Raw genomic sequence first — 13,931 nt, 5'->3', positions numbered from 1 at the left:
CAACAGCCAACGAATTGTAAGGATTTCAGATACTGGAGGAAATCACTAGCTGCAAAGGAAACCCCTCCCGTCACTGTTAAACAGGTATCAAGTCAATAGTCAGAAATCATCACCATGTAGCAAATACAGAGCATTTAATCTATAAATTAATTAGTTTCACAAAGCAAGTGTGGTCTGAGGAAAAGATGCACTTAGGGATAATCACCCAGGGTGAAGAGGTGAAGCTTCACTGACCCAGCAGAGCTTTTTCCATTTAGAGTAGTGAAGTTTCTGATCTAGTTTTACCCAGTCAAAACTCCAGTACTCACTTCACCCAAGAGTGTGTTCAGTCATTTTGTCATTCACAGGAGCAAACAGTGAGGAAAGGGGCAGTATTTCTGAGCCACCTGAATTATAGTAAGAGGCTGATACTCTTATAGGAGATCTGAGTCTTCAATAAAGCCAGCACAACCTGCTAAAGTTCATTTATGAATGGCCATTCGTCATATATGAAAGAGAAACACTTAAAGACTGTCATTGCTCTGTTCATGTGGCCACAGGGGCAGGGAGACGTACGGCTTTTAGGCCTTACCTTAACTGTAGAAACTCTTAAATAACACTGACTGTCATCAATTTTGGCTTTTTAATGGTGCAGTATTTCATATGATCAAATTAGAAAATGGTCTCATTGAGTCTCAGGCTCTACCTACATACAGGTGTTTCGATGAGAGGTTTGGCTAGTTTCAGACAGTAATAAAACTGACCGGTGCAAGCCACCCCATCTTAGAAGTAGTTGAGTAAAAAGTATAGGGTTATTACCTGTAGGCAATTAATATATTTGGACTAACTGGCAGCCAAATAAAACACTGAATAGAAGACATGTTAGGATTACTGTGAGGTAAGCTGGTACAAGCAAGACATGATCATCAACCTGCAGTAAAACTACACTTTCCTGTGTTTGGTGCAGCATCTCCTGGCAACACAACTCAGGCCCTAGAGGAAAAAATGGACAACAACCCAGACAAAACACCCCTGCTGTATCTAGACTATTTGTGAATTAATTAGATTATTAAGTAATGATGGAATTTAGTAACTTAAATGACGAATAACCCAGGACTCCCTCCCCCAAGCATCTGATGTGTACATCCATCCATAATACCGTTTCATTGTTTCAGCCTCCAAGAAAAACAGGATGCAATATGCCTTCTGTCTATGATAAAGTTTCCTAATACAGTACAGTAATGTAATTTATTTTCATACAGCATCCTGCATATAAAATATTACATAACCTTTTATGAGAAGATAATGCATTACAGACTCAGGCACATTACTGTCTTGCAGGAAGAAATTGAAGGATAATGTGGCAGGGGATGGAGGCAATAGGAGCTGAGGTACAAAAGTAGTTAAAAAAGAAAGTAGTGAACACGTATTCTTCTTATGTCCTTATCATCTTCACGAGACTAGCTTTAGCAGAGGGCAGACCAGCGTTGTGGCAGATACAGTGCAACACAAAATATTATGTAGACATAGGAGGGGATGGTTCTTATCCCATGGTTTATGCTATAAATAGACAAGCAGGATGACAAGGTGTGTCACAGAATGTGAATTCCCTGAGATCAAACAAGGAGCTTGTGGTTCAAGTGAGGAATGAACATGAATGTCAAAAGTTCCAGATGGTGCATTGTCCAAAAAAAAAAAAATATTTCCATGATAGATGGACCAAAACTGCAGGCCCAAACATTTTATGTGATCCGAGGAGATGCACCCTGGATTCAGATTATTGCGGCTTGGAGCCACCTCTGAGTGCTGTAATGCGAGGGCTTAAAGCAGATGGAGAAAGAAGACCTTCGTGCAAACTCCAGACTAAAATAGGGAGACTTTAGGTTTGAAAAACAAAATTAATTGCAGGAGAATTTGTTTATTATTTGGACCACTGGAGTGAGAGTTATTCCTGATTCCTTTGCAGGAAGTATGAATAAGCTGAAGCTGACGCTGTGGCTAATCTGAAAGTACACAGGTGGGAAGGGGAGTAGAGTGTGTGAGATGAAGCAAGTCTTTGGGGGACTGCAAGGAAAGGAGAGAAAATATGCAATCACTCCAAATGAGGGGAAGGCACCTCTGACCAAAGCCGTGGCAGTTTATATTTATAAAGCCTAATTATAAAACCTCAAAATCCCACTATTTGAGTTTAAGAGACAACAAATGGAAACTCCCACAGACCTTGCCCAGAGGGCTCAATGCCACTTTGGGCCCTGTAAACATGTAAATAGCTTCTAGACGAAAAGAGTTCCTAAGGAATTTGAACTCTCCATTGAGACTGTTGTCCTTCCCACAAACAGAATTCAACCTTGGGAGAAAAACAGTTAGGGATATAAAGGATGGGAAAAATACGGGGCTGTGTACAACTACAGTGTACATATGGCTTCATTACCATATGGATACATAAAGCCACTGAACATATGTATGCCAACAGGGGAGAGAAGGGGATGTTAGACACACTGTTCTCCTCCTGTAAATCTTCCCCTTTAGTGTGGTGTTTTTTCAGGAGCTCAAGGTCTTCTGGAAACTGGGATGATTAAAACTGGGTTTCTGCCATGGCTTCCTTTGTCACCTTGGACAATATATCTAGGTGTGCTCAAGAGGATAGAAGCAGGCAAACAGGAGCTCCTTTGCCTGTGCTCTGAGCCTGTGGACATGAGCCAGCTCCCATCTGGAACCCATACGCCCAAATGTCCCCGCTGACAGACATCCTCTACTTCAGGAATCTCCAGATACTGTTGTGTCTCTCTCATCCCTCCAGCAGAAGTCACTGCCCCAGTAGTAAGCTGGATAGGCACAGATGCATACCTGTGTCTCAGCCACTCCAGCTCACATTTCCATATCTTAGTATATGCCTACCTTCAGTGAGGTTGAAGCTAAGATGCTGAACTGTGAAGTGGAGCAGCTGATGCACAAGCACATCTGCTAAGCCAGATGTAGGGGCAGTAATCTCTAGTAGAAGTGTAAAGCAGACAGCTGGCAGCAGTAAAGTTTGAAGAGGCCACAACTAGATTCACCCAAGAAAGACTGTCAAAATCCTAATGAGCTCACTCACAATGAACTAATTCAGCAATAAGGCTTCTACACCACAGCTGATTCTGGCTGCACCCATCTGTGTAAACATGCTATAAATCTCTCTTTGATTTTTCCCCCATCTGTGAAATGGGAGTGTATTACTTTTTAAAAAAAATATTTTCTTTACGATTTTAGCTCTTCAAGACTGGGCTCTCACTTATTGTAGCCTTGCTCATTACTGTAACAGTGGGAGACATACTTAATAGCTGTCATAGCTGGGCATTCTCATTGAATTCAAAGGCAAAACTGACATTGACTTTAATGGGAATCAGAAAGGAGATTCAGAAAACCATGAATTACCCAGTTTATTAGAACTATGTGAATTGTTAATATGATAATGATTCAAAGTGCTGTAAGATTGGGACAGTTTTCAAAGGTGCAGATTTACCCAAGCCTAATCTCTGGATATTTACAGATGTCTTATGTGCTTATGAAAATCCAAGCAGTTCTCGTGCTCTTAGGATAGAAGTATATATAGCACTGCCTGCACTTTGAAGAAATCATAGCTTGTGCAGTCTTATGAACATTAACCCTCGACCCCTTTCTCATGATCCCTCCCACTTCCCCCCCCCCCCCCCCCCCCCCCCCGCCTCTGTGTCTTCAGAAGTCAAAGATAAGTAGTGAAAAAGGATAAAAGTGTGGACTGAAAGCTGAAAAAGAACATCAGAGTTGTGCTGGCTTTCTGTACAGTTGCCGCTGTTTGAGGTAGGGTTGGGGCAAGGTTTGGGGGTGAGAGAAAGAGAGATCACAGGACTGCAGCTGGAAAGGAGATGCCAAAGCAAAGGGTGGGGAGCAAAGGAAATGTCGTTACAATAATTTTTTGGTGTGGATACTGCCTGGAGGGACATGGGCATAGGAATTACTGTTAGCTTGAGGCTCAAATTTATTGCTTAGAGAAAGATGGAACCATGAGCTCCTATTCGAGTGGGAGTGAAAAGTTTGTTGCCAAAGCAAGGCGACAGGACAACAGGACAACTTTTCCATGAGGCCTTTGTGGTCTCAGCAGTAGTTTCTTGGGCTCTTCTGAGGCTCAGGTTAAGGCTAGGTTTACTGTTAAGGTAAAGGCTGAGAGAAAAAAAGAGCCTAGAGCTCCACTAGGAGGGGGATGGCTAAGGGCCTACCAAAAGAAAGTGTAGGCTGTAAAGATTAAGAGACTTGGCTGGGAGACTTTTGCAATGAGGGCAACGACCACATGACCCCATCCAAGGCTCAGCTTACTTTTATATTTATTGCTAGAGTTAAGGATGAAAGAAAGAGAGAGTTTGTAGCTGCAGTTGGAATGGGACTGAGGAGGGGCTTCAAAGAGAATGAACAGGCTGCCAAAAGTACTTGTGTGAAAAAAAAATAATTATCTGGACACATATTTGAGGACTCAATCTAATGCCCAGCATCTACTTGGGGTTAGTGGCAGAGTAAGAGTTAAGTGGGGAAAAGAGAGAACTGAGAAATCCAACTGTCATGGGATTGGAAAGGGGTTGCCAAAAGAAAGGATAGTATGCAGCAAGAACTCTTCTGTGAGAAATTTTTTGGGTGGGCACTCGCTGGGAAGCTTTGCGTAAGGCTCAGCCTATAGTTAAGGTTAGAGTTAAGGTGACTGCTAGATTTGAGAGAAAGAGAGCTCTAGCCAGACTGTGTTTTCAAAGTGACTGCCAAAGGAAAACACAGGCTGCAAGAACACTTTTGCAAGAAATTTCTAGTTAGGTGTGTTGTTAGAGTTAGGGCTGATAAAAAGAGAGGGCCTAAAGTGGCAGTGTTGGGAGGACTAGAAAGGAGATGGCAGAGGGAAGGGTAGAGTACAGAGAGAACTTGTTGGTGAGATGGTCTTGGCATGGCCACCAGCTTGGAGCCAGGTCCAAGGCTCAGACAAAGGAGAGCTGAGAGCTCCAGGTGGATGGGGTCTAGAAATGGCTTGTTAAGGAGAGGCTGTGGCACAAAAAGAACTTGACTGTGAGAACCGTTTCGTCATGACACTGGCTGGGGGCCCTTGTTTTAGGCTCAGCCTCCTGCTAAAGTTCAGGTTAGGTTAGAGAAAGCTATCTCTTATATCATGAAGAAGCAAGAAGAACTGCTTCATAGACACTAGCTTTTTCTTCTAAGTTTGATATAAATAATTATATTGATGTAATATTTTAATGGATCAAGAGTTATGTTAAAAAGAAAGAGAAACGTGTATTTATAATTAGCATCATCAGATCTTCTAGGCCATCAGATGCTTTCCTCTCTCCCACAAGTCCAAGTTATCTACCCCCGTATTTTGCAGAGAGTTAACCTTAGAATACACACTTAAGATTTTCTTTTTCTCTTTTTCTCTAAGTGTTACTATTCTAAAGCAGAAAGTGGAAAAATCTTTTACAGTTTCTTATGTCAATTAGTGAAGAAATAAAGAGTTTTGGACAGTAATTTATGGCTTCCATGTAGTAAAGTAAAACAGCAATCCCTGGCCTGATTCAGCAAAGGAGAAAGCCCTGGAACCCACTGCCGTTTATGAATTAGTAAAAAGTGAATTTTATATACTTGCTAAAGAGCTGTTTATAGATGAATGATAGGAAATCTAAAAATAAGCCACTTCACTCTAATACAGATTAATCAAAGAAGCCTAGGCTTGCTTACATTCATCATTCAGCCTTTTTTTTCTTCCCTCATGTAGTATCTGAGGACCGAAAAATCACACTCTGAACACCCTGTGAGGTAGATCAGCATTTCATTCCTTTTATGAAAGAAAGCTGAAGCTAGGAGGAAGCCAAGATACTTGTGGTTAAAAGGCTTCAAAGCACATGCTTCCAATACAGTTTCTAATTTCAAACCTTTCTTAGATGTGGCCTGGGACTTTCAACTACTCATTTCACTGCTTGGTTTTACAGTTTTCCTTTCTGGAAGATGATACAGCCACCTTAATAACAGCCTAGTGGTATTATGAAGCAACACTAATATATGAGGCACAGCAGGTAGTACCGGGATGGTGAGTGCTCAGTGTGGGTTGGTGATGGAAATGGGAATGGACTGACCTCCTAGTATTGCTATTGCTGTCCGATTTTCACAAAACAGGTTTAGATTCCAACACATCTGGAAGCCATGTTTCTGACAGAGAGGTGGTCTCTCTTTAATCAAACATTCCTACATTAGCAGGACACTTTGGCTGAAATTAATATTTGCTCCTTATTTCACAGTTACACCTTTTTCCTACTCTGAATGCAGCCTTGAGTTCATGCTCTGCTTCAGCTCGCTTCAGGACACGCAGGGCGAAACACTTGCAGGGTGGAAGGGCTGGTACACTGCAGTGTGCCTGAGGTTTTGCTGTTGCACTGTCATGCAGTTGCCTTGGGCTGACAATTCACCTTCCTGAAGGGGTCCTGATGGATGTTATGTGCCACAGAAGCCAATAAGATGTACAGGTGGTCCAAGCTTGGACTTTCTCAAAAAAGCCATACTGAGTGGATGGTAGGAAGGCTTTCTTCACTAAGTACCATTGATTTTTTAGGATATTGGGCCACCTGCATGAATATGTAATGATTCTGCAACAGGACTGAACACTGTAACTTCAGCTGTCCTAGCAGTCCTCAGTCTTATTTACTCCAGGAGATTGTAGCAATTACAAACAGACCACGCAAGCACTGACAACGATCTTTTTTTTACTCATACAGTCCAAAGTGAAAACTGATCACTCAAGCAGTTCTGATCAGATAATTAATTTTGTAACTTCTGCATCCTGGGACAAAGTTAAAGTTAGCATGTCTTTTATTTGGTTCTAATCACTATGTTTACTCTGTAATATTTATTTATATTTGTATAATTTGTACATTATTTTACTTGTATAGCCAGTTCTTTTACAGCCAAGGACCTCATCACAATGAGATGTAAATCCATGCTGCTGGCTCCTGGGAACACTGGTAAATTAAACTATGTGTGCATAGACTTTAAAATGCTAAAATCTATTATACCTTCCCTTCCCACTGATAAACGACAATGGGTTTTAGTTGCTGAATACTTACTTATGAAAGGCCACTGTTTATTAATACCTCCCTCTATAAATATTAACACAGCAAACCTATAGAAAAAATATATGAAGGGTCATCTTTAAATTGTGAAAAGTCAGGCTATTCAGCACAAATGTCTGTGCTTCGTTCTGTCTGGAGACTTAAACAGCCTCATCACCATAGTATCTGGAAGGTGCACACAAGTGTGACATGATTAGCATCTGTCATGTGTAGGTCTTTCTGTTCCTTCTGCACTCTCTGGGGAAAACTGTGCAAGGATTTTTTAAAATATATGATATGTACACTGTGCTGAGTGTTTATATGAGCAAAGGCAAGGTCAAAGATATGTACTTTACTCCCATTTTTCACTCACCTCTTTTTAAAAGAGATGAATACGGAAAGCAGCATTACCTGTGCCAGATGTATATGCTCAGATACTTTGCCGTATTTCTTTAATTGTTGCTATTAAGGATGTGAACAGGGACTGACCAGAAAGTGGTTCAGATGTCTTTTATTTCTTAACATGCTGAATATGGCTGCTCACTTCTCATTCCATCTCCTTTTCATGATACTTAAAAGAATAGTAAAGATTTCTGCAGAAAGAAATAAATGTTTCCATAGTCTATGGTTCATTGGTATAATAATAAATGTAATGGTTCCCACACCGCCACTATAGGCTGTTGTGTCAATGCATATTATTAGGCACCTTTTGTCTGTGAGTTATCGACATGATAGATTGCAACAGCTCTTTTGAACATTTTCTCATATAAAGCAAAAACAGCAAAATTGCCTCAGGTCTCCTTTAGAGAAGGCACTAAACCTAGGATTCTCCTGTCTCTTTCAGTTTTGTGTGAAATTAAAGGTGTGATGACACTTGGCAAATGTATTTGAGGATGACCCTGTCACCCTAGACAGCGTTTTTCCCTTCTCTGTGTCTCTCCTTGCCCCACCAAAGGGACCAAACCTTTGCTGTTGGAGCAAGGCTGTCCTTGGCTGTTTCCATGACTACTCCCTTGGCTGAGGGAAGGATGCAGGGACGGACGCCAGGATTTAAGGAAATAAATATGCTCCCACCTTCATTCACTCTCTGCTGAAATGTTGCCACCTGGTGCGAAGAACACCCCCAAGCTCACAGAGCAAAGGCAGCTACAAGATGTGCTCCCTTCATTTTTGCAATTCAGCAGCTACAGGTACACTGGGACCTTTACCAAGAGCTTTATAATCTTTCTATTCCTAATTTAATAATAATTAAAAAAGCTACTCTTATTCAGGTAAGGGATATTTGGTTTTGATCCTCACTATTCTTCATCAGGCAAACAATTTTGCACTGGGGAAAAATCAACAATTGCAGAAAATCTCAGTGAGGATCCACAGCATAGGTACTACAACCCTGAGGACTCCTTAGTCCTGGTAATTTGTAAGAGCTTTGAGACTAAAACAATTTAAGCACCATCCATGACCTCCCAACACCTCAGTGCAGAAGGTATACATTTGCACCCCAGCAGCTGCCACTGTCCCTGTAATCCTGCCAAGGAAAGGAGTCATAGTGAGTGAATCAACTTTGGGCTGTGCTGGCATCTACAATTCAGTACAAGCCTCCTCATCCTCCATATTCAGCTCTGCCTCTGTCCTGCTTTTCCTCATAGTGTGGTTTTTCCATGATACTAGAGGTAGTGGTGATGCTACCAAGGTTACCGAGCCCCTTGCTCCAAACAGCAAGAAGAGAATATGGAGATCTGTGCATGGACAGTGTGTGATGCAGTCAATGCATTTTCACCACCTATTAGGGAGTGCCTGGACAGTGCTTTAGAGACAACTTTAATTGATTTTTTGGCCAGCCTGAGGAATGGAGGGGAAACAGTTTCTGCTACTCATTTCAATTCCCTGAAGAATTCTGTATTGGGCTGTTCCTGAATACTGGATTAAAATGGAGTGTCTGTCTTCTCTTTCTCATCATGCCCTGCTAATGCATTTTGGCCTTTTGTTGTGCATTCTCTTTGGGCCTTTTTTTTCTGAGATAAGTAGGCCAAACCTGTATGCAATATTCAAAATGATGGTGTCACTGATTTGTATAAGGACATGTTTTCCTGGTCCTCTTTTTTTTTCTCAGTCAATCAACAATTGTACTCTCCTGTTTTCAACATGGAGTGAGCAGACATTTTCATTGAGCTGTTCAGGGAGACTGAATTCTTCTTCCTGAAAGGGCATGACTAATTCAGAGACAGTCACGCTCAAGTCACGAAAAACCCCTCTCTCCTGGTCCACTACTGCTTACCTTGCCCTTGCGTAGACTTTGTTTTTTCTCTAGTAGAAATGGAAAGCAGTCTTCGAAAGAGAAAGTGAAACCAGGGAAACAATGGTGAAGAGATGAGTGTTATGTGGTTACATCATGATCACTTCCACCATGCAAGTCCTATATGTAAACCACTCAGAAGGGGAAGAAGGTGGGAAGGGGAAAGCATTGACTATTCATAAAATAGAGAGTGAGTTCAATGGATCAGACACCCTCCCTCTTGTCCTGTCTTACCCGTTCTTTGGGTTGCTACCAGCTTTTCTTTTCCACAGACATCAGTGGTAACTTAGCCCTGACAACATTTCACAGTCTGCACTCATGCTCCTTTCCCCCCTTCACTATAAAAAGCTCCCTGTAAATTTGTGCAAAGACTTTATCATTGAGTCTTAAAACCGAAAGGAATCTCCCTGCAGGTCATCAAATCCAGGCTCCTTTTGGCTTTGGCATATTACACACTGCCTTTCATAAGCTGCTCAAACTTTATATTGTTACTAATGTGTACTTTTGCTCCCATGGCTCTTATCAGAGGGCTGGTACTGCAGTTTCACACATGTAAATAGGTAAGAAACCTTCCCAGAACCTATCCATGTTTGGTCTCAGCCTGGCGATACACAGACCTGCACACCTAGTTGCCTGCCGACACGACAGGAGGAAGATATTTGGATGCGTTTTAGCAGCTGATATGCTCTGAGCAATGCCTGTGCCATGTGTGCTGTGCTGGTCAGATGCTTCTGTGCCTGTGTCTAATACCAGGTCTTTCAAATACTTTGATACAGGTAGCTTTAGGGGTCATCAGTAAAACAGTAACAGAGCTAGAAATTATATTTCTGAGCCATGGTACAGTGCTTTGCCCAGTTGTACCTGTCTATAAAAGGCTTATAAAGTAAGACATAGTCTTGACCTCCAGGAATAAGTATGAAATAAATAATAGTCATTCTATGCTCTAAATTTCAAGGAGTGTGACACTTAGGGAGTGTAAGGGAGTGTAGTGGTGCATGTTGCCACTGTGCTGTCAGGGCATTGTGGATATCTCCTGTTTGAAATCTTCTCAGACTTCTTGTGCTCCCTGGGCAACATGGCAAAGAAGGGACAGAGTCTGTGCCACCATATATCCTTGGTCTCTTGCTACACAAAGCATCTGTGATTTTTCTATGTCTTTTTCCAGCCACGGACAGGTGGAGGTGAAGGACAGACTGAAATCAGAGTTCCCTAACATTTGAAAAGGTCAGAGGGAGCGAGAAGGAAGGATAAAATAAGGAGAGGAAATAAGAATAATTAATGCCTAATGCAGTTCCCTTTCCAAAGACCAGGCAGCAAGGGCAGCTATGACAGCTGTAACATTTCCATTTCCTCCTGCTCTAAGTAGTGCCACTGGGGCGAGTGAAGGACAGCAGTGGTCCTGGAAAGACTGCAGCATGTAAATTCAGTTAGCATGACTGCAAGAAAAAACAGCAGTGAGCTACAAGGGCAACGAGTGAGATGTCACAGGCAGCCAGCATAGACACAAAGAGGCAGCAGATTTTTGTGCATGATATTTTCGAGCTGGCATATCCAGTCACATTTTCCTTATGAATAAAGCAGTAGGATCTGCTGAGAAGCAAAAGACTGCAAGAAGGAACCAGAAAGCAACCTGTCGATTGTGCAAAGACTGAAAAGTGAAGTTACAGACTCCTGCCACCACATTTACCACCGCTAAACGCTATTGTAGGTCTGTCATTGAAATGGCCCTTTCCCTTTTCCCCGCTCACTTACTTTCCAACTCAAGAGAAACAAAATGCTGCTTTGGTCAGGGGTGTAACCTTAGTGGGGGGAATGAAAAAAGCAGAAGTGGATTGACCCACTGTGACTTAGCTAACTTTCTCACATGCTTGTGTTCAACATAACTCTCAGTTCCCTTTACAGACAGTGGATAAAAGTAGCCCCCCCCCAAGACAGGGCAAGTAAATACCCCCTACAGAAACTCATTTCTCTCCAATAACGATAAAGAAAGTCTGCAATGAGTATCTCAGATTTTCATGTTTAAATTTTAAACGTTTGGTTCTTAAGGAAGAGGAGTCTGACCCTTTGAACAGAAAATGTGGAAGCCATCTGCTCCTTGCATTGCCACAGCTGAAACATAGCTCCTTTGCCATGTTCCCAGTCCCGCACACAATGAATAGTAACTTGTGAGAGGAATATGATAGGAAAGAAAACAAACAGGAGAGTCACATGTCAGGCCAGCTGAACCCCATCAGTGAAGTAACCACAGGGTATAAGCAGTTCTGCAGTAAAAAAACAAGGCAGAATTCATACATGCATGGAAGGAAGGAAGGAAGGAAGAAAGAAAGAAAGAAAGAGAGAGAGAGAGAGGGAGGGAGGGAGGGAGGGAGGGAGGGAGGGAGGAAGGAAGGAAGGAAGGAAGGAAGGAAGGAAGGAAGGAAGGAAGGAAGGAAGGAAGGAAGGAAGGAAGGAAGGAAGGAAGGAAGGAAGGAAGGAAGGAAGGAAGGAAGGAAGGAAGGAAGGAAGGAAGGAAGGAAGGAAGGAAGGAAGGAAGGAAGGAAGGAAGGAAGGAAGGAAGGAAGGAAGGAAGGAAGGAAGGACGTGTTTTAATATAGATGTCAAATTATCTCTACACTTGGGGTCTTTTCTCCACAGCGTAGTGCCCTGTGTGTTCATTTACACTGGAGCTAAGGGAGATCCTGAATGAGGACTTGAGAAATTTGGGGTCACTCCCGATCTCTAAAAGAGATTTGCTGGGTGACTTTGAACAAGCTGGGTGATTTTGTCTCTGTGCCTCAGTTTCCCAGAAATGTGGCATGTCTTCTGATATAAGCACTACAAAGATTTTGAATATTTCTTGCATATTTCTGTACTGATAGCATTCTGAACCCTGTATGTACTGATTCTGCACAAGAATAAATAAGTAGCCAGTTATAAGGCTCAACATTTTCTTCAATTCACTCATTGTGAAATAATTTAGTGGCCTCAAATAGCCAGTAAAAGGGCTCCAGTCTCCGCAGCAATCATCTTCACAAACAGATCTTCTTCTTGGATCTGTTTTTACCACAAATATCTTCAGCTTTTTCTGTGAACACTTTGGGAAATTCCTTGTAAAAGGTGGAGGAAATAAAGATAAATATGTGGTTGATATGCTCTTAATCTCAAGAAAGTAACAGAAACACCTCAAAAAAAAATGTACCTGTTTGCTTCCTTAAAGCAAAACACTTAAGCAGGTGAACAAAGATAAAGAAGAGCAATGACACCGTAACTCTCAAGCTCCCACTGAAACAGCTGAAATTCCATGAATCATCCCATAGAGCAGACAATACAGTCTCTCTGAATGCCAACATCCGGCATCCACACAATGCAAGCAAAGGGCAAAAACCCAAACTGAGCACGGAAACAGACCAAGAAGTAAAACAGATCTGGCTTTATGATTGTACATCAGCCCTCTAAAACTTCAAATTCAGGAGAAAATAAGAGTTTAAAAAAATGGGGAAATAGGCAGCAACAGCCAAGCTGGAAATTCCTCATCTGATGCAACATCCTTCAGTGGTACAATGCCGCTCAAGACCCTAACGTGTGGATATTCACTAATGAAAAAACATGGATTGCTTAGATCCAAATAGGGGAAATGACTGATTTCCTCTCCCCTTCCTCCAAACTACACAGTGTATAGGAATGTAGCGTCCTGCTTCTTGACTGAAATTCCCAGCAACTGTGCAGTAATAAAATAAAAAGCCTGATGATTTCCCCATGATTAGAGAACTATTAGAGAAGTTACCTGTATCACATGGTTGCTTCATCTGAGGGTTTGGCTTGATTCTTTTTTCTTTAGCTTTAGAGCCCAGCAAGGGAAACACAAACCCATAATAAAAAAAAAAAAAAAAAAAAAAAGGCCAAAAAAAAAAAAGCCAAAGCCTCTTTTACCTCACATATGATCTCTCCTGAGCTTGAATATCATTCCTGTGGGGAGACATGATTAGGAGCCAGGTTCCAGCAGACACACACTGAATGGGAAAAAGCATCTGCAGAGCAGTTCTTCAGATGACTCGGAGCTGCCGCTGCTCACAAAGATGCTGTAGCATCAAGGGCTCAAAAAGGGAGAAAAAGGAATCACATGTGATCTGCTAAAAGGTCCAAAGAAGATGCAGGGTGTTTGTAGGGATCTGAGGAGTTGTCAAAGAGAAGGAGAAAAACTTAAAAATTATGGATTTTCCTGCATTGTAGTGTTAGCAAGGTGGGCTTTCTACAAAGGGATTGCTGCTACTCAAGTTGAGCTTAGACTGCCAGGAGTCAGAGAATTAATTTATGCAAAAGGAGAGGATAAACAGGGCTGAGGGTTATAGACCCTTCTCCATGTGGAGGGTTCACTGATAGGATATATCAAATGGGTGGGATAGCAAAGTAAAAAGCAGATTATCCCCCTTGTGAGAAGGGACAATCAAAATTTCTTAGAATTGGGATATGTGTGATGTAGTTATGTATTTAGGGTTTTTAAGAACTAGTGTCTCTGGCCTGATATAAAATTAGCTCAAATTAGATAATGACTGCTTACCTTAACATAAAATAAAGACAGGCCATAGAAATAA

This window comes from Leptosomus discolor, chromosome 6 (assembly GCF_034619465.1).
Source record: "Leptosomus discolor isolate bLepDis1 chromosome 6, bLepDis1.hap2, whole genome shotgun sequence".
Taxonomy (NCBI): Eukaryota; Metazoa; Chordata; class Aves; order Leptosomiformes; family Leptosomidae; genus Leptosomus; species Leptosomus discolor.
Note: the sequence above shows the minus strand (reverse complement) of the source record.